The sequence below is a fragment of the Dasypus novemcinctus genome, chromosome 26, assembly GCF_030445035.2.
Source record: "Dasypus novemcinctus isolate mDasNov1 chromosome 26, mDasNov1.1.hap2, whole genome shotgun sequence".
NCBI classification, from domain to species: domain Eukaryota; kingdom Metazoa; phylum Chordata; class Mammalia; order Cingulata; family Dasypodidae; genus Dasypus; species Dasypus novemcinctus.
The window spans coordinates 58,716,332-58,728,862 of record NC_080698.1 but is presented as its reverse complement, the minus strand read 5'-3'; the positions used below and the strand labels follow the sequence as shown (position 1 = coordinate 58,728,862).

Here is a 12,531-nt window from a genome sequence, read left to right as displayed (position 1 = left end):
GTTCCCCATACCCATATCAGCCACCATGTCCACTTTTCCCACTCCACTCCAATGCCACCTTTTCTCCTCACAGCACATTTTTAAAGTGACATTTATTCAACATCATGTTCAGATTATTACATGACTCAATCCACAGCATGGGTACAAAAAACAAAAATCTACATTAAAATCCTTTGTTAGAATGCTTTACACTTTCCACAGAACAGAAACTAAAATAACTGTTATATAATTAGTTACAAACAAATACAGTCCTTGAGTTTCTTGCCTATACACAAGTATTATCTAAAGAACGTCTTCTATGCAGCATCCAGGCCCTGCCACCCTGTCTGAGTACACAAGTCTGTTATAATCTGTAGCTTCCCCTTCTCTTCTCCCCTTCTACTCTCCTGCTAAGGTTTGTTCGCTGGCAGCAATTAAAACCTTCTGCCCCTGCCATGGCTGCTGGATCCTCCATTGCCATCTTGATTTGGGGATTTGATGAAGTACTGACCTCCACCATAATGGCCAGAGCTTCTGCCTTCAAAATTTCCTCCCTTCATGGGTCCAAAATTTGAAGACAGATGGTCATAACTGACAAAATCATTGTAGCTTCCACCACCTCCAAAACTGCTTCCATCATTACTGAGTGCATGATACCCATCTCCAGAGAAACTATGAAAACCACCCCCTCATCTGCCACCAAAGCCAACACAACCTCCATGAACAAAATTGTCATTCCCACCACCTCCACCTCCATGACCACCACTGAAGTTTCCAGACCCACTTTGACCTTTTTGACCACATGAAGAACTGGCCATCTCTTGCTTAGACAGAGCTTTCCTTAATTCACAGTTGTGGCCATTCACAGAATGGTATTTCTAAATGACATTCTTACCCACAGAATCATGGTCATCAAAGGTTACAAAAGCAAAACCTCTCTTCTTGCCAATGTCTCAGTCAGTCATGATTTCAACCACTTCAGTTTTCCCAGACTGCTCAAAATAATTTATCAGGTGATGCTCTTCACTGTCTTCTTTAATGCCACCAACAAAGATCTTTTCTTCACATTTAAATGGGCTCCTGGTGTTTGTTTTTTAATCAATTTTATTGATGCATAATAATAAACATCCAATCTTCTAAGAAGTACAATGAATGGTATTTGCTATAAACACATAGTTGTTCATTCATCACTTCAATTATTAGAGCATTTTCATTATTTCAATATTAAACAAAAAAACAAAGGAAACAATGAAATTCCTCACCTTTCAATCTCTCTGTGCTTACCCCACTGTACATAGCTGCCATATGTAATCAATGGTTTTTGGTATAATCACAATGTTGTACATCCATCATCTTAAATATTCTAGAACAATTTCATTACTCCAAAAAGAAAAATTCCAAACTCCTTAGCATTCCTTCCTCAAACCTACATAACAACTAATCTTCCATCTTTATAAATTGATTTATATTTACATTTTATATAAATGGAATCATACAATATGTAGTACTCTGTTTCTGGTCTCCTTCATTTAGTTAGCATAATGGGGCTTTTTTGTCTGATATTAACATTGTGTAATATTAACTTACATTTGTTCAGCTTCAAGGAAAAATGGTCTTATATATACAATTCTGCCCATATTCATATTTCACATAATATATTTAGTTCATAATAGGGTAATAATACAGTATTTTTCCTTTTCTGTCTGGCTTGCTTCACTCAACACAATGTCCTCCAGGTTCACCCATGTAGTTATATGTTTCAAGACTTCAATTCTTCTTACTGCTACATAATACTCCATCGTGTGTATACTCCACAATTGTTTATCCATTCTTCAGTTGATGGACACCTAGGTTGTTTCCAACTTTTGGCTATCATGAATAACGCTGCCATGAACATCAGTGTCACCTGGTTTTTGAGAACCTTCTCTTCAGACAGCCCTCTTAGGGTCCACAACTCTTGCATCCACTTTTGGTCAGCCTTGCATTCATGTTGTCTCCATCTTCTCAACAGTGGAGACTCTGGAGTGCTTGGTGTTTGGATCTCTCATTACTACATAGTCGGTGAGTGATCCCCATTGCTGAAAATGTCCCCTCAGAATGTCATCAGTTGTTTCAGTGGGTGAAAACCCACACAATAAACAAGAAAATATTAAATTCCTATCCAGGGGAGTCCTGCTATGTTCTCCAATAGAAGGGCAAGAATTTCGCAAGTACATAGGCAGTGCCTAATAAAAGAAAAGAGACCAATATATCAAGCCTTCAATATTAATGCATGTAACCATGAATCTTATCTTGAAAATTTGAAACTTAGTGGTTACCATAAGTTCTGAGCAAAGGGAGAGGGAACATAGGTGGAACATAGGGCATTTTTAGGGCATTGGAATTGTTCTGCATGATTTTGCAATAACATACAGGCCATTACACATTTTATCAAAACCTATAAAATAGTATGATGCAAAGTGTAAACCATAATGTAAACTATAGTTTATAGACATATGCATAGTTTATACTATAGAAGCAATGCTTCAATATTTGTTCAACTGCAACAAATGTATCACACTCATGAAAGATATTACCAACAGGGGGAAATATGAGAAAGGGAGGGGAATATGGCAATCCCCTACATATATATATATATTTAAAGATTTATTTTATCTCTCTTTCCCCCTGTTTGTGCTTACTATCTGCTCTCTGTGTCTGTTGTGTGCTCATCTTCTTTTTAGGAGGCACCAGGAACCAAACCCAGGACCTTCTATTAGGAGGAAGGTACCCAATGGCTTGAGCCCCATCTCCATTCCTGCTTGTTGAGTCTCTAATTTTGTTTCCTTATTGTGTCTCTTCATTGCCTCATCCCTTTCCATAATCTGTTTGCATCGTCTTGTTGCATCAGCTCAACTATGCCAGCCCTAAGCATCATCTCTCTGTCTTCCTAGTCCTCTTTACGATGTGCTCGGAACCAAACCTGGGACCTCCCATGTGGTAGAGGGCATTCAACTGCTTGAGCCACGTCCACTTCCCAATCCCCTGTATTAGAGATGTAACTTTTATGTAATCTAAAACTTCTTTAAAAATAAAGATAAAAGAGGAAAAGATATATCCTACCTAAAATTAAATTTTTTAAAATCATACCACCTAGCTACAGTAGTAAAAATAGCATGTTACTGACATAAAGATAGGCATATAGATCAATGGAACCAAATAGATGGTTCAGAAACAGATCCTCACATCAAAGTTCAAGTGATTTTTGACAGGGCATTCAAGCCCCTCCCCCAGCTGGGGTGGAGCAATCTATTAAAAAATGGTGTTGAGAGAACTTGATATCCATATCCAAAAGAAAGTAAATGGATCCCTATCTCAATCTTATACAAAAATTAACTCAAAATTGATCAAAGACCTAAATATAACAGTAGAACCATAAAATTCCTACAAGAAAATATAGGGATATATCTTCAAGACTTGGTGGAAGGTGGTGGTTTCTCTTTTTTTTAAGAATTATTTATTTATTTATTTCTCTCCCCTCCACCCTCCCGGGTTGTCTGCTTTCTGTGTCCATTCACTGCGTGTTCTTCTGTGTCCACTTCTATTCTTCTCAGTAGCACCGGGAATCTGTGTCTCTTTTTGTAGGGTCATTCTGCTGTGACAGTTCTCTGTGTGTGTGGCACCATTCCTGGGCAGGCTGGACTTACTTTCGCACTGGGCAGCTCTCCTTACGGGGCACACTCCTTGCATGAGGGGCTTCCCTACGCGGGGGACACCCCTGTGTGGCAGGGCACTCCTTGCGCACACCAGCACTGCACGTGGGCCAGCTCCACACGGGTCAAGGAGGTCCTGGGTTTGAACCACAGACCTCTCAAATGGTAGACAGATGCTCTATCCATTGAGCCAAGTCCGCTTCCCAGGTTTCTTCAATGTTACAACAAAAGCATGAACAATGAAATAAAAAAAGGATAAAGAAGACCTCTTCAACTTTAAACACTTGTGCTTCAAAGGAGGTAGTTATGATAGTGTAGGAGTTTGATATTATTGATGAATTCCAAAAAGAAATATTGGGTTATGTTTGTAAACTGATCTTTTCCTCCAGGCATATTAGATTATATTGGATTCATAGATTTACTTGATTAAGTAATTATGTAAACCTCTTGTGCCAGTAGGGCACACACTAAAGGGTGGGGGCTCACAGATAAAAGGCATGGCAAAGGACAAAGTTGAGGGGTTTTCATGTTGGAGTTTTGGTGTTGGAGGTTTTTTTTGTTTGTTTGTTTGTTTGGTTTTTTTTTCTATGTTTTTATTTGATCTGGAGGTTGATGCTGAAGCCTTAAGCTGGAGCCCCAGGAAGTAAACTCACAGAGGAAAGAGAAGCAAGCCCCAGGAAGAGAGGAAACTTGAACCCAGAGAGAAGCAAGACCCTGGAAGGGATGAACCCAGGAAGCCTGAACCCTTGCAGACATTGGCAGCCATCTTGCTCCAACACATGACAGTAGACTTTGGTGAGGGAAGTAACTTATGCCTTATGGCCTGGTATCTGTAAGCTCCTACCTAAATAAATACCCTTTATAAAAATCAACCAATTTCTGATATTTTGCAACAGCACCCATTTGGCTGACTAATACAGATAGTGAAAAGGCAATACACTCAATGGGAAGAATATGGTGGAACCCCTTATCTGATAAGAGTTTGATTTCCATGCTATATAAAGAAATCATGCAACTCAACAATAAAAGGACAAGCAATCCAATTGAAAAATTGAAAAAAGACTTAAACAGACATTTCTCCAATTAAAAAAATACAAATGGTGAAATACCACTTGAAAAAGTTTTCAATACCACTAGCTATTGGGGAAATGCAAATCAAAACATGAGCCAATTTCTACAAGAAATTCACCTTAGATCTAGGGATACAAATCAGATGAAAGTGAAAGGTTGGAAAAGATATTCCATGCAAACTGTAAGCATAAAAGACCGGGGATAACTAGAATTTTATTGGACAAAAGACTTCAAATGTGAAAAACTTAGAAGAGATGTAGAAGAACATTATATATTAATAATAGGGACAATCCCCCAGGAAGAATTAGCAGTCATAAATATCTATGCACGTAACCAGAATGCTACAAAATATATGAGACAAGCTTTGGCAAATTTCCAAACTATGGTTGGAAACTGTATGTTGGGATGTCCAATATCCATTGCAGGTGTGGGGCAGATGGGGCAGATGGGGCCCAAGACCGCTGGACTCTTGGGACTCAGTGCACACAAGTTCTTGAGGCACCAGTAACAGCAGCTGCTGTCTGTGGCCATACCACCCTAAACGTACCCATTCTCATCTGACCTCAGAAGCTAAGCAGGCTCGGGCCTGGCTAGTATTGGGATGGGGAACCATCTGGGAATACCGGATGCTATAGGCTTTTGCCAGGCATGGCTCGCTGTCTCTTCTTTTGCTGGCCCAAACCCACCCAGAGCTCAGCTCCCTGCATCCAACAATTGCCTCCACTCCCGCCTCTCTGTCCCCCACGCTGTTGCTTCCACCAGCTGCACCCTACCCACTGCCCTCAAATGGTCACCCCAGAGGCCGCCCAGTCTGTCTGGCCACCCCAGGCTTTTGCTGCCATCCCTGGCACAACAGGGACCCGCCAAGGCAATACCCATTCCCTAGGCACCTGGGCCCCATCCTACAGACTTCCCATGTCTCCCTGTGCCCAGGGGACAAGGCCCACCCACCCACACCCCCTGGCACCTTGGGCACCATTCATGCCAACTGCTCTTGGGAAATCAAGCGACGCTTTCAGCCAGTGCAGTGCCCTCTACACACGAAGGAGAACCAACCAACAGCCGTGAAACAGACAGACACACAGACACATCCCTGGGGCCCCTCAGTCCTCCCACACAGGCTGGCGGGATAAGGACCCCCAGATGCCAGGAGACCCCTGGCAGTGGAGGCAGCTTCTGGGGTCACCTGGGCTGAGCTCCGTTCCCAGGCCAGTGCCCCGTTCCCAGGCCAGTGCCGTCCTTTCTGGGCCAGGCCTAAGCACCAGCTCCCTGGTGGCCAGTGCCTCAGTTAGGAGTTCCCTTCCTCGTTCTCTCACCACCCACCAGCTCCTTTGGCCCCTACCCCATCTGGCCGCAGCCTGGGGAGCCCTTCCCTCGAGGTGGCCCAGGCTGGTTGTAGGTTTGCCTTGAGCTGGGCTCTCTTCCTGGGGTGCCAGGGCTGAGTGGGCTGAGACGCTTGTTCTCACAGCCCAGCTTAAATGTCCAGTTGGGAGGCAGAGAACGATGCCAAACAGGCCAGGGCATCACTCCAGGCCGGGAGTTTGTGGAAGCTGAGGGCTCGATTACTGGGGAGAATGTAATGAAGCCACCCCCAAATGAGAGCCCAGTGGGAAAATGAGCACACACACACCCCCAGGGGAGCACCTGGGCGTCTTCTCGAGGTCTGGGAGCCAGCGCAGATGTGTTCCCCTCACCTTGGTTAGATCTTCAGGAGCTCGGCGACTGCCTAGGTTGGAATGCACTGTGTGCTGAGGGGGGCTGGTGCAGGGAGGGGCAGGCCAGGGCTTAGCTCTTCACCCCAGGTCATGGCAGTGGATACCTGTCCAAGCAGGATGGCAAAGGTGCAGATGGGTGAGGGGAGGCCGCACTCCCCTCACTCCAGGGGTCAGGGACTCCCATGCAGCACACACTCTCCTCCCAGGCGCCATGCCAACTGCGTGTCAGGGGCCAGTCCCAGTTCCCAATCTGAAGGGCTTCTCCTCTGGGTGCCGATGACTCCCGTCTGCCCCCAATCCCTTGACCTGCCAGTCTCCATCTGGGCCCCTGGCTGGGCTTGGCAGCCACCACAGCCTGGATGGGAGCCCCGATTTGTCTTTGACTGTTGAGGTGACCGGGCACTCCAATGCACAGAGAGTGTGTGCTGCAGGAAGGTACAGCTGGCATACAGATGGTCCCAGGCCTTGGATGGACGTGGCTTCCCAGTTGAGCTCTGAGGGCACAGCCTGGCCCAGGACAGGTGCTGTGATCAGCCGAGCTCGGTCAGGGATAAGCGTGCCTTGGGGAAGACAATGGGTGGGATGGGTGAGCCCGATGGGAGGGGCGAGGAGTGAGGAGACAAACTTCAGAGGAAAGACTGTCATTTCCTCTTCCTTTAAGATCAGAAATGCAGAGGGGGAAAGACATGTTATCAAGCGGTTACTCTCAAATCTCACCACCATAAATTGAGTCAGGCACTACTCCAGCTGCTAGAGAGATAAATGGACAGTTAAATAAAAAGTAATATTCTTGCCTTCTTGTCTCTTACATTATTGCAATAAAAAGAAATGCAAAGACCAGCCCAGGAAGTAGTATACTTTAAGTGACTAGTTAGAACAATTCCAGGACTCTGGTTGGGCCTTTCTTAGTTGAGAAATGTGGGTCCATGGTTCAACACCCTGTATTTAAGTTGTAGTATCAGAAGTTAGATGAACTTGGTAGGGTCTCTTTTTAGTGAGGCTCTGTCCCCATGCTGGTGCACCACCTGAATGAATACTCATGGAAACTTCACCTAACCCTGTTTGAGCTAATGCTTGCTTCCAGAAACTAAGTGCAAGATGCCAGTAACTGCAAGACCAGTCTGAACCACCTCCTAGTAACCACAAGACCAGCCCAAGCCAGTCCTCTCCAAGCTGGTGACTGGGTTCCGTATGCAAAAACACCATGTGCAAAATGTACTGGTTGAAAGGAAAGTCCATCTGTGCATGACCAGGCTGCCTCCCTCGTCTCATCCCATCTCCTATAAAAGAACCCCGTTCCTGTCCCTTGGGGGAGCAGGTGCTTTACAAACTCTTCCTTCTCCATTCTTTATCAGAGAATAACGTTTCTGCTCTGCTTTACTGAATCTGGTCTCCTTCAGTTGGTTCAAGCTACTCCAGGCAGGAGATCCAGTTAAGGGGTCCAACACAAAAGTGGCCAGTAACAAAATTTGGCAATTCCACATAGACTAGCCGTGGCCCCCTTGTGTCCTGTAGTACAGGGAGGTGGCGAGGAGGAGAAACGAGATGGTCCTCTCTGCTCTCCAATCATTTAGGCCCCGTCTTTTTTTTTTTTTTTTAAGGAGGTACCAAGGGATTGAACCCAGGACCTCATACATGGGAACAGGCACTCAACCACTGGGCTGCGTCTGCAACCCTAAGCCTCCTCATTTTTGCCTCCTGAGTTTGCAAATGGACATCAATGCCATGCACTGTCCTTTCTGAGCTTGTCCTCTTTGTGAGCACTGGTCAGCAGAAGGCTGCCTGGTATGTTTTCAGTTTAGCAACAGAACAGGTAAAAGAGAGCTTTAAAGGAAGACAACTGGGAACGCCTGGTTGAAGGGAAATTGGTCAGGACACCTGAACAATAGGACCCCTGGTTCCAGGGAGACCAGAGGAAAGGTAGTCAATGGCCATGGAAAAACTTTTATACCACGGGGGTGGGCCTCGCACCCTCTCCCCTTCCTGTCTTCCCTGTAACCTCTCTGCCCTGCTGGCCCCTGTCTCCTCACCCAGGCACACTATATGGACTCAGTCCTTTCCAATCCGCCTATCTTGGAGAGCTCTAGGGAATATTCTAGCCCCTAATGGATGCCCTCAAAGCTCTCTGGTCAACACAGGAGGAGCCATCCCACCACCAAAGGAGCCCATGAGTACTACCGAAGCGTCCCACCTCACATCTACTCTATATCACCAGGTAATGGCCCAGACACCCTTCCCTTCCCTGCCTGGGGAGAATCACCAGAAAGGTCCTGCCTCCTCTCACCACCACACGTCTTAGGGAAGCCTCATAAATCAAAAACTTTGGTGGCTAAGAAGGATAAACCCTGAACCATTCCCTCTTCCCTCTTACGGGTTTGCAAAGAGAGGGAAGTTCACTCCCAGGAGGGCTGGGTGGACCTTAGAAAGCCAGGAAACCTTTTTAAGTCTCCCCCTGAGACCATCCTGAGACTCACACCTTTCATAAAGTAGACCTAGGCACTGGGGACTCTTTTTATTGTCATCACTGCCCCCCATGTAGAGTAGTCTCTGATCCACTGGGAGTTGACCATCCAATACTCCCTCTTGTGAAATGGTCTTGGTATCAAGTTGGGCAGGTAAGAATCCTCATCTGGGCAAAATTATGTGGGATCTGCATCCCCATAAAACAGGAAAATCTCCCCTCAGAGCCATCTGGGCAGCAGTCCACACAACTGATTGCCCTACAGCACCCCCCCCCCCCCCCCCCCGCCCAGGAGCTGCTGCGCACCTGCTCACACATCCGGCTGCCTGGAGGGTCTCCTCTCCCTGGACTGGGCACCAGCACCCACACCTGACTGTCGACCACTTTCCTCTCCCCCTTAGTCAGCTGGGTGTCTGTCTGCCCCCCAGATCAGCCCCCACTGCGGTGCCCCTCTCACTGGAGTTGGCTGGGTGCAGGTCCACGGCTCTCCTCTCCTCTGTTGCCTGTGGACAGCAGCATGCACACCAAGTGCCCAGTGGCTCCCCTCCCTGCTGTAGCTGGAAGAGCACTGCTCTGCAAACCTGATTGCCTGGCAGCTCTCCTCTCCCCACAGCCGGCTGGGCATCTGCACACACTCCCTATCACCTGGCAGCTCTCCTCTCCCCACAGCCGGCTGGGCATCGGCACTCACTCCCTATCATCTGGCAGCTCTCCTCTCCCCACAGCCGACTGGGCATCGGCACTCACTCCCTATCACCTGGCAGCTCTCCTCTCCCCACAGCCGGCTGGGCATCGGCACGCACTCCCTATCACCTGGCAGCTCCCCTCTCCCCTGATCCAGCTGGGTACTGGAGCACTCACACAATAGCCCAGGGGTTCTCTTCTCCCCTGAGCTGGCTGGATGCAGTTTCACCCACCTGACCACCTCCTGGTTCCCCTCTCCCCAGAGCCACCTGGGCCCTGGTCCATGGCTCTCCTCTCCCCCTATGCCAGCTGGGCACTGGCACACACACCAATTGCCCTGTGGCTCCCCTCCCACTGGGACCCAGCTGGGCATTGGAGCACAAACCAGTCAGCCCACCAGATAACCTTCCCACACTCGCCACCCTCCCTGAGCAACCTGGGCAGCCATGGATAGGAGTAAAATGGCAGAAAGGAGATTATTACTTGTCCATTTTTAGCTGGAGGACCAGAAGAAGAGAGGAACCCTCTTTGTTGCCACAGAAGGCTAAAATCATAGACTGCACCAAAAGCGTATCTGTTATCAGTACAGATGTTAACAGATTTTCGGCAGAGAGAAAGCAGGCTCAGGGAAGAGCATAGAGGTCACCATGTTGGGAAGGAAAAATACTGTGGAAGGCTCCCCACTGAATCGGCTCATAGTGGTAACCACATCCTGCTTGAAATGTACAATCGGAATTTCTATCATAGAATTCATTAACAGATAGAGTGACATCTGGGTTGGTTAAAGGAGCAGATACTGAGTCACTAGTTGTGAAGTTACCAATTTACAGTCATGAGGTGCCCCCTCTGGATTCCTAAGAATTGGTTATATAATCAGTGACGCCAATTATTTCCTGTTATGAAGGAGGCCAGATCCTGATTAAACCTATGTGAATAATTACATTGCTTTAAAAATGTAATGTCAATAAGAGTTTCTAAATTCTGGAGGGGTCAGGCAGGGAGATAAACATGTTTTCTGAATATAGCATAAGGGAAAAGAGTAAGGAATTCCTTGTATCTAGAAAAAAGAACAGTAATAACTAGCAATAATCCAAACAAAACTATAATCATTCTTTACCAGTTCATTTAGTCTTGTTTCACCCGATCTTGTGCTAGCAATCTCATGAGCCCATCAGCTTCTTCACTAGAATTCTGGACATCTTGGCTCAGTCCAACGGTATGCTTTCAAAATTACTTAGTCAATGTCTTTAGAAGCCTGTATCTCAGAGAACTTGGCATAGTCCTTTCCATAGGTCTCCAAGATCATCTTTTTTTGTTGAAGATGAAGCACACTGCCCTATAGCTTATTGCAAGTGTTTTCAGGGAAGCATCAGAATAAAAACTATCTGTAGATGACAAAAAAACTTTATGGTCACATATAACTTATTGCTGTTCTACAAAAGTGAATGATCTGATGAGAGTTCATTACACATTGTTTTAAGAATAACTGAATTTATGAAAAAATACTATTGCTGTCCAATATCAGGTACATAAGTACATGGACATCTCACAGACAATAACGATACTGAAAATTCTCTTAAGAACTTTATATACCTTATAAAATGTTTACCTCAGGGAAGCAGACTTGGCCCAGTGGTTAGGGCGTCCGTTACCACATGGAAGGTCTACAGTTCAAACCCCGGGCCTCCTTGACCCGTGTGGAACTGGCCCATGCGCAGTGCTGATGTGTGCAAGGAGTGCCCTGACACGCAGGGGTGTCCCCCACGTAGGGGAGCCCCATGCCCAAGGAGCGCGCCCTGTAAGGAGAGCCGCCCAGCGCGAAAGAAAGTGCAGCCTGCCCAGGAATGGTGCCGCACACACGGAGAGCTGACACAATAAGATGATGCAACAAAAAGAAACACAGATTCCCATGCCACTGACAACAACAGAAGTGGACAAAAATAACAAGTGGACACAGAGAACAGAGAACAGACAACTGGGGCGGGGGAAGGGGAGAGAAATACATAAAATAAATTTTTTTAAAAATGTTTACCTCAATAACATTTTTTATTCTACTAATCAAAGAACTTATAATAGTTATATAAAGATAGCAATCACAAGAGGTTCTGAGGGGAGGGAGAGGGAAGAATAGGTGTAATATGGGGCATTTGGGGGACATGGGAATTGTTCTGCATATTGCAATGACAGATACAGGTCCATTAGTCATTTTGTCAAAACCTATAAAATTGTACAATACAAAGTGTAACCATAATGTAAAGTACAGACCACGTTTAGTGGCAATGCTTCAATATTTGTTAATTAGTTGTAACAAATATACCACAATAATTAACGATATCATTAATAGGGGAAAATGTGAGAGGAGGAAGAGGTAGGTGTATGGGAATCCACTATATTTTTTATGTAATTTTCTGTAATCTAAAATTTCTTTAGAAATAAAGTGAAAAAGAAAAAGAAACACTTGGGCAAACACCAAAATACAGAGAGAAATGAAATAGCAAGATTGAAAATGTAAGTAGCTATTTCAAAAGAGGTAGATTTGTTCTTCTAAACAATAAAGGATGATAATGTCAATATAAACACAGATTATTCTGATAAGATACAAAATGTCTGACTTCTAATCAAATTACTCAGTTAAGAAAAACCTTTTATAACTTCATAAGAGCAGACCAATAATATTAAAAGATTGAAGTAACATGGCAAGTGCCAAACTCATAAACTAGGTGACTTTAAATTGATAGGAAAACCTCCTGTCTCTTTTGCTGGTTCTGTCTCCATCCCTCCCTTTCTTCATGTGGAGCCAGACTATGCTCCCAGGGCAATTCCTTGCTCCTGGTAACAGGGCAGATAGAGGTACACTCATGCACACACTTGGATGCAGGTATATCTGGACGAATCTCTCTGGTGGCAGCCTAAAAGACTGAATCAGGAC

The 12,531-nt window shown here is 45.5% G+C and overlaps 2 pseudogenes; one reads left to right on the top strand and one right to left on the bottom strand.

The window, feature by feature from the left end:
• Window positions 1–413: 413 nt before the first annotated feature.
• On the bottom strand, window positions 414–2,195 carry LOC131276119 (heterogeneous nuclear ribonucleoprotein A1-like 3; annotated as a pseudogene).
• A 3,066-nt stretch (window positions 2,196–5,261) lies between these two features.
• On the top strand, window positions 5,262–5,380 carry LOC131276211 (5S ribosomal RNA; annotated as a pseudogene).
• Window positions 5,381–12,531: the final 7,151 nt, after the last annotated feature.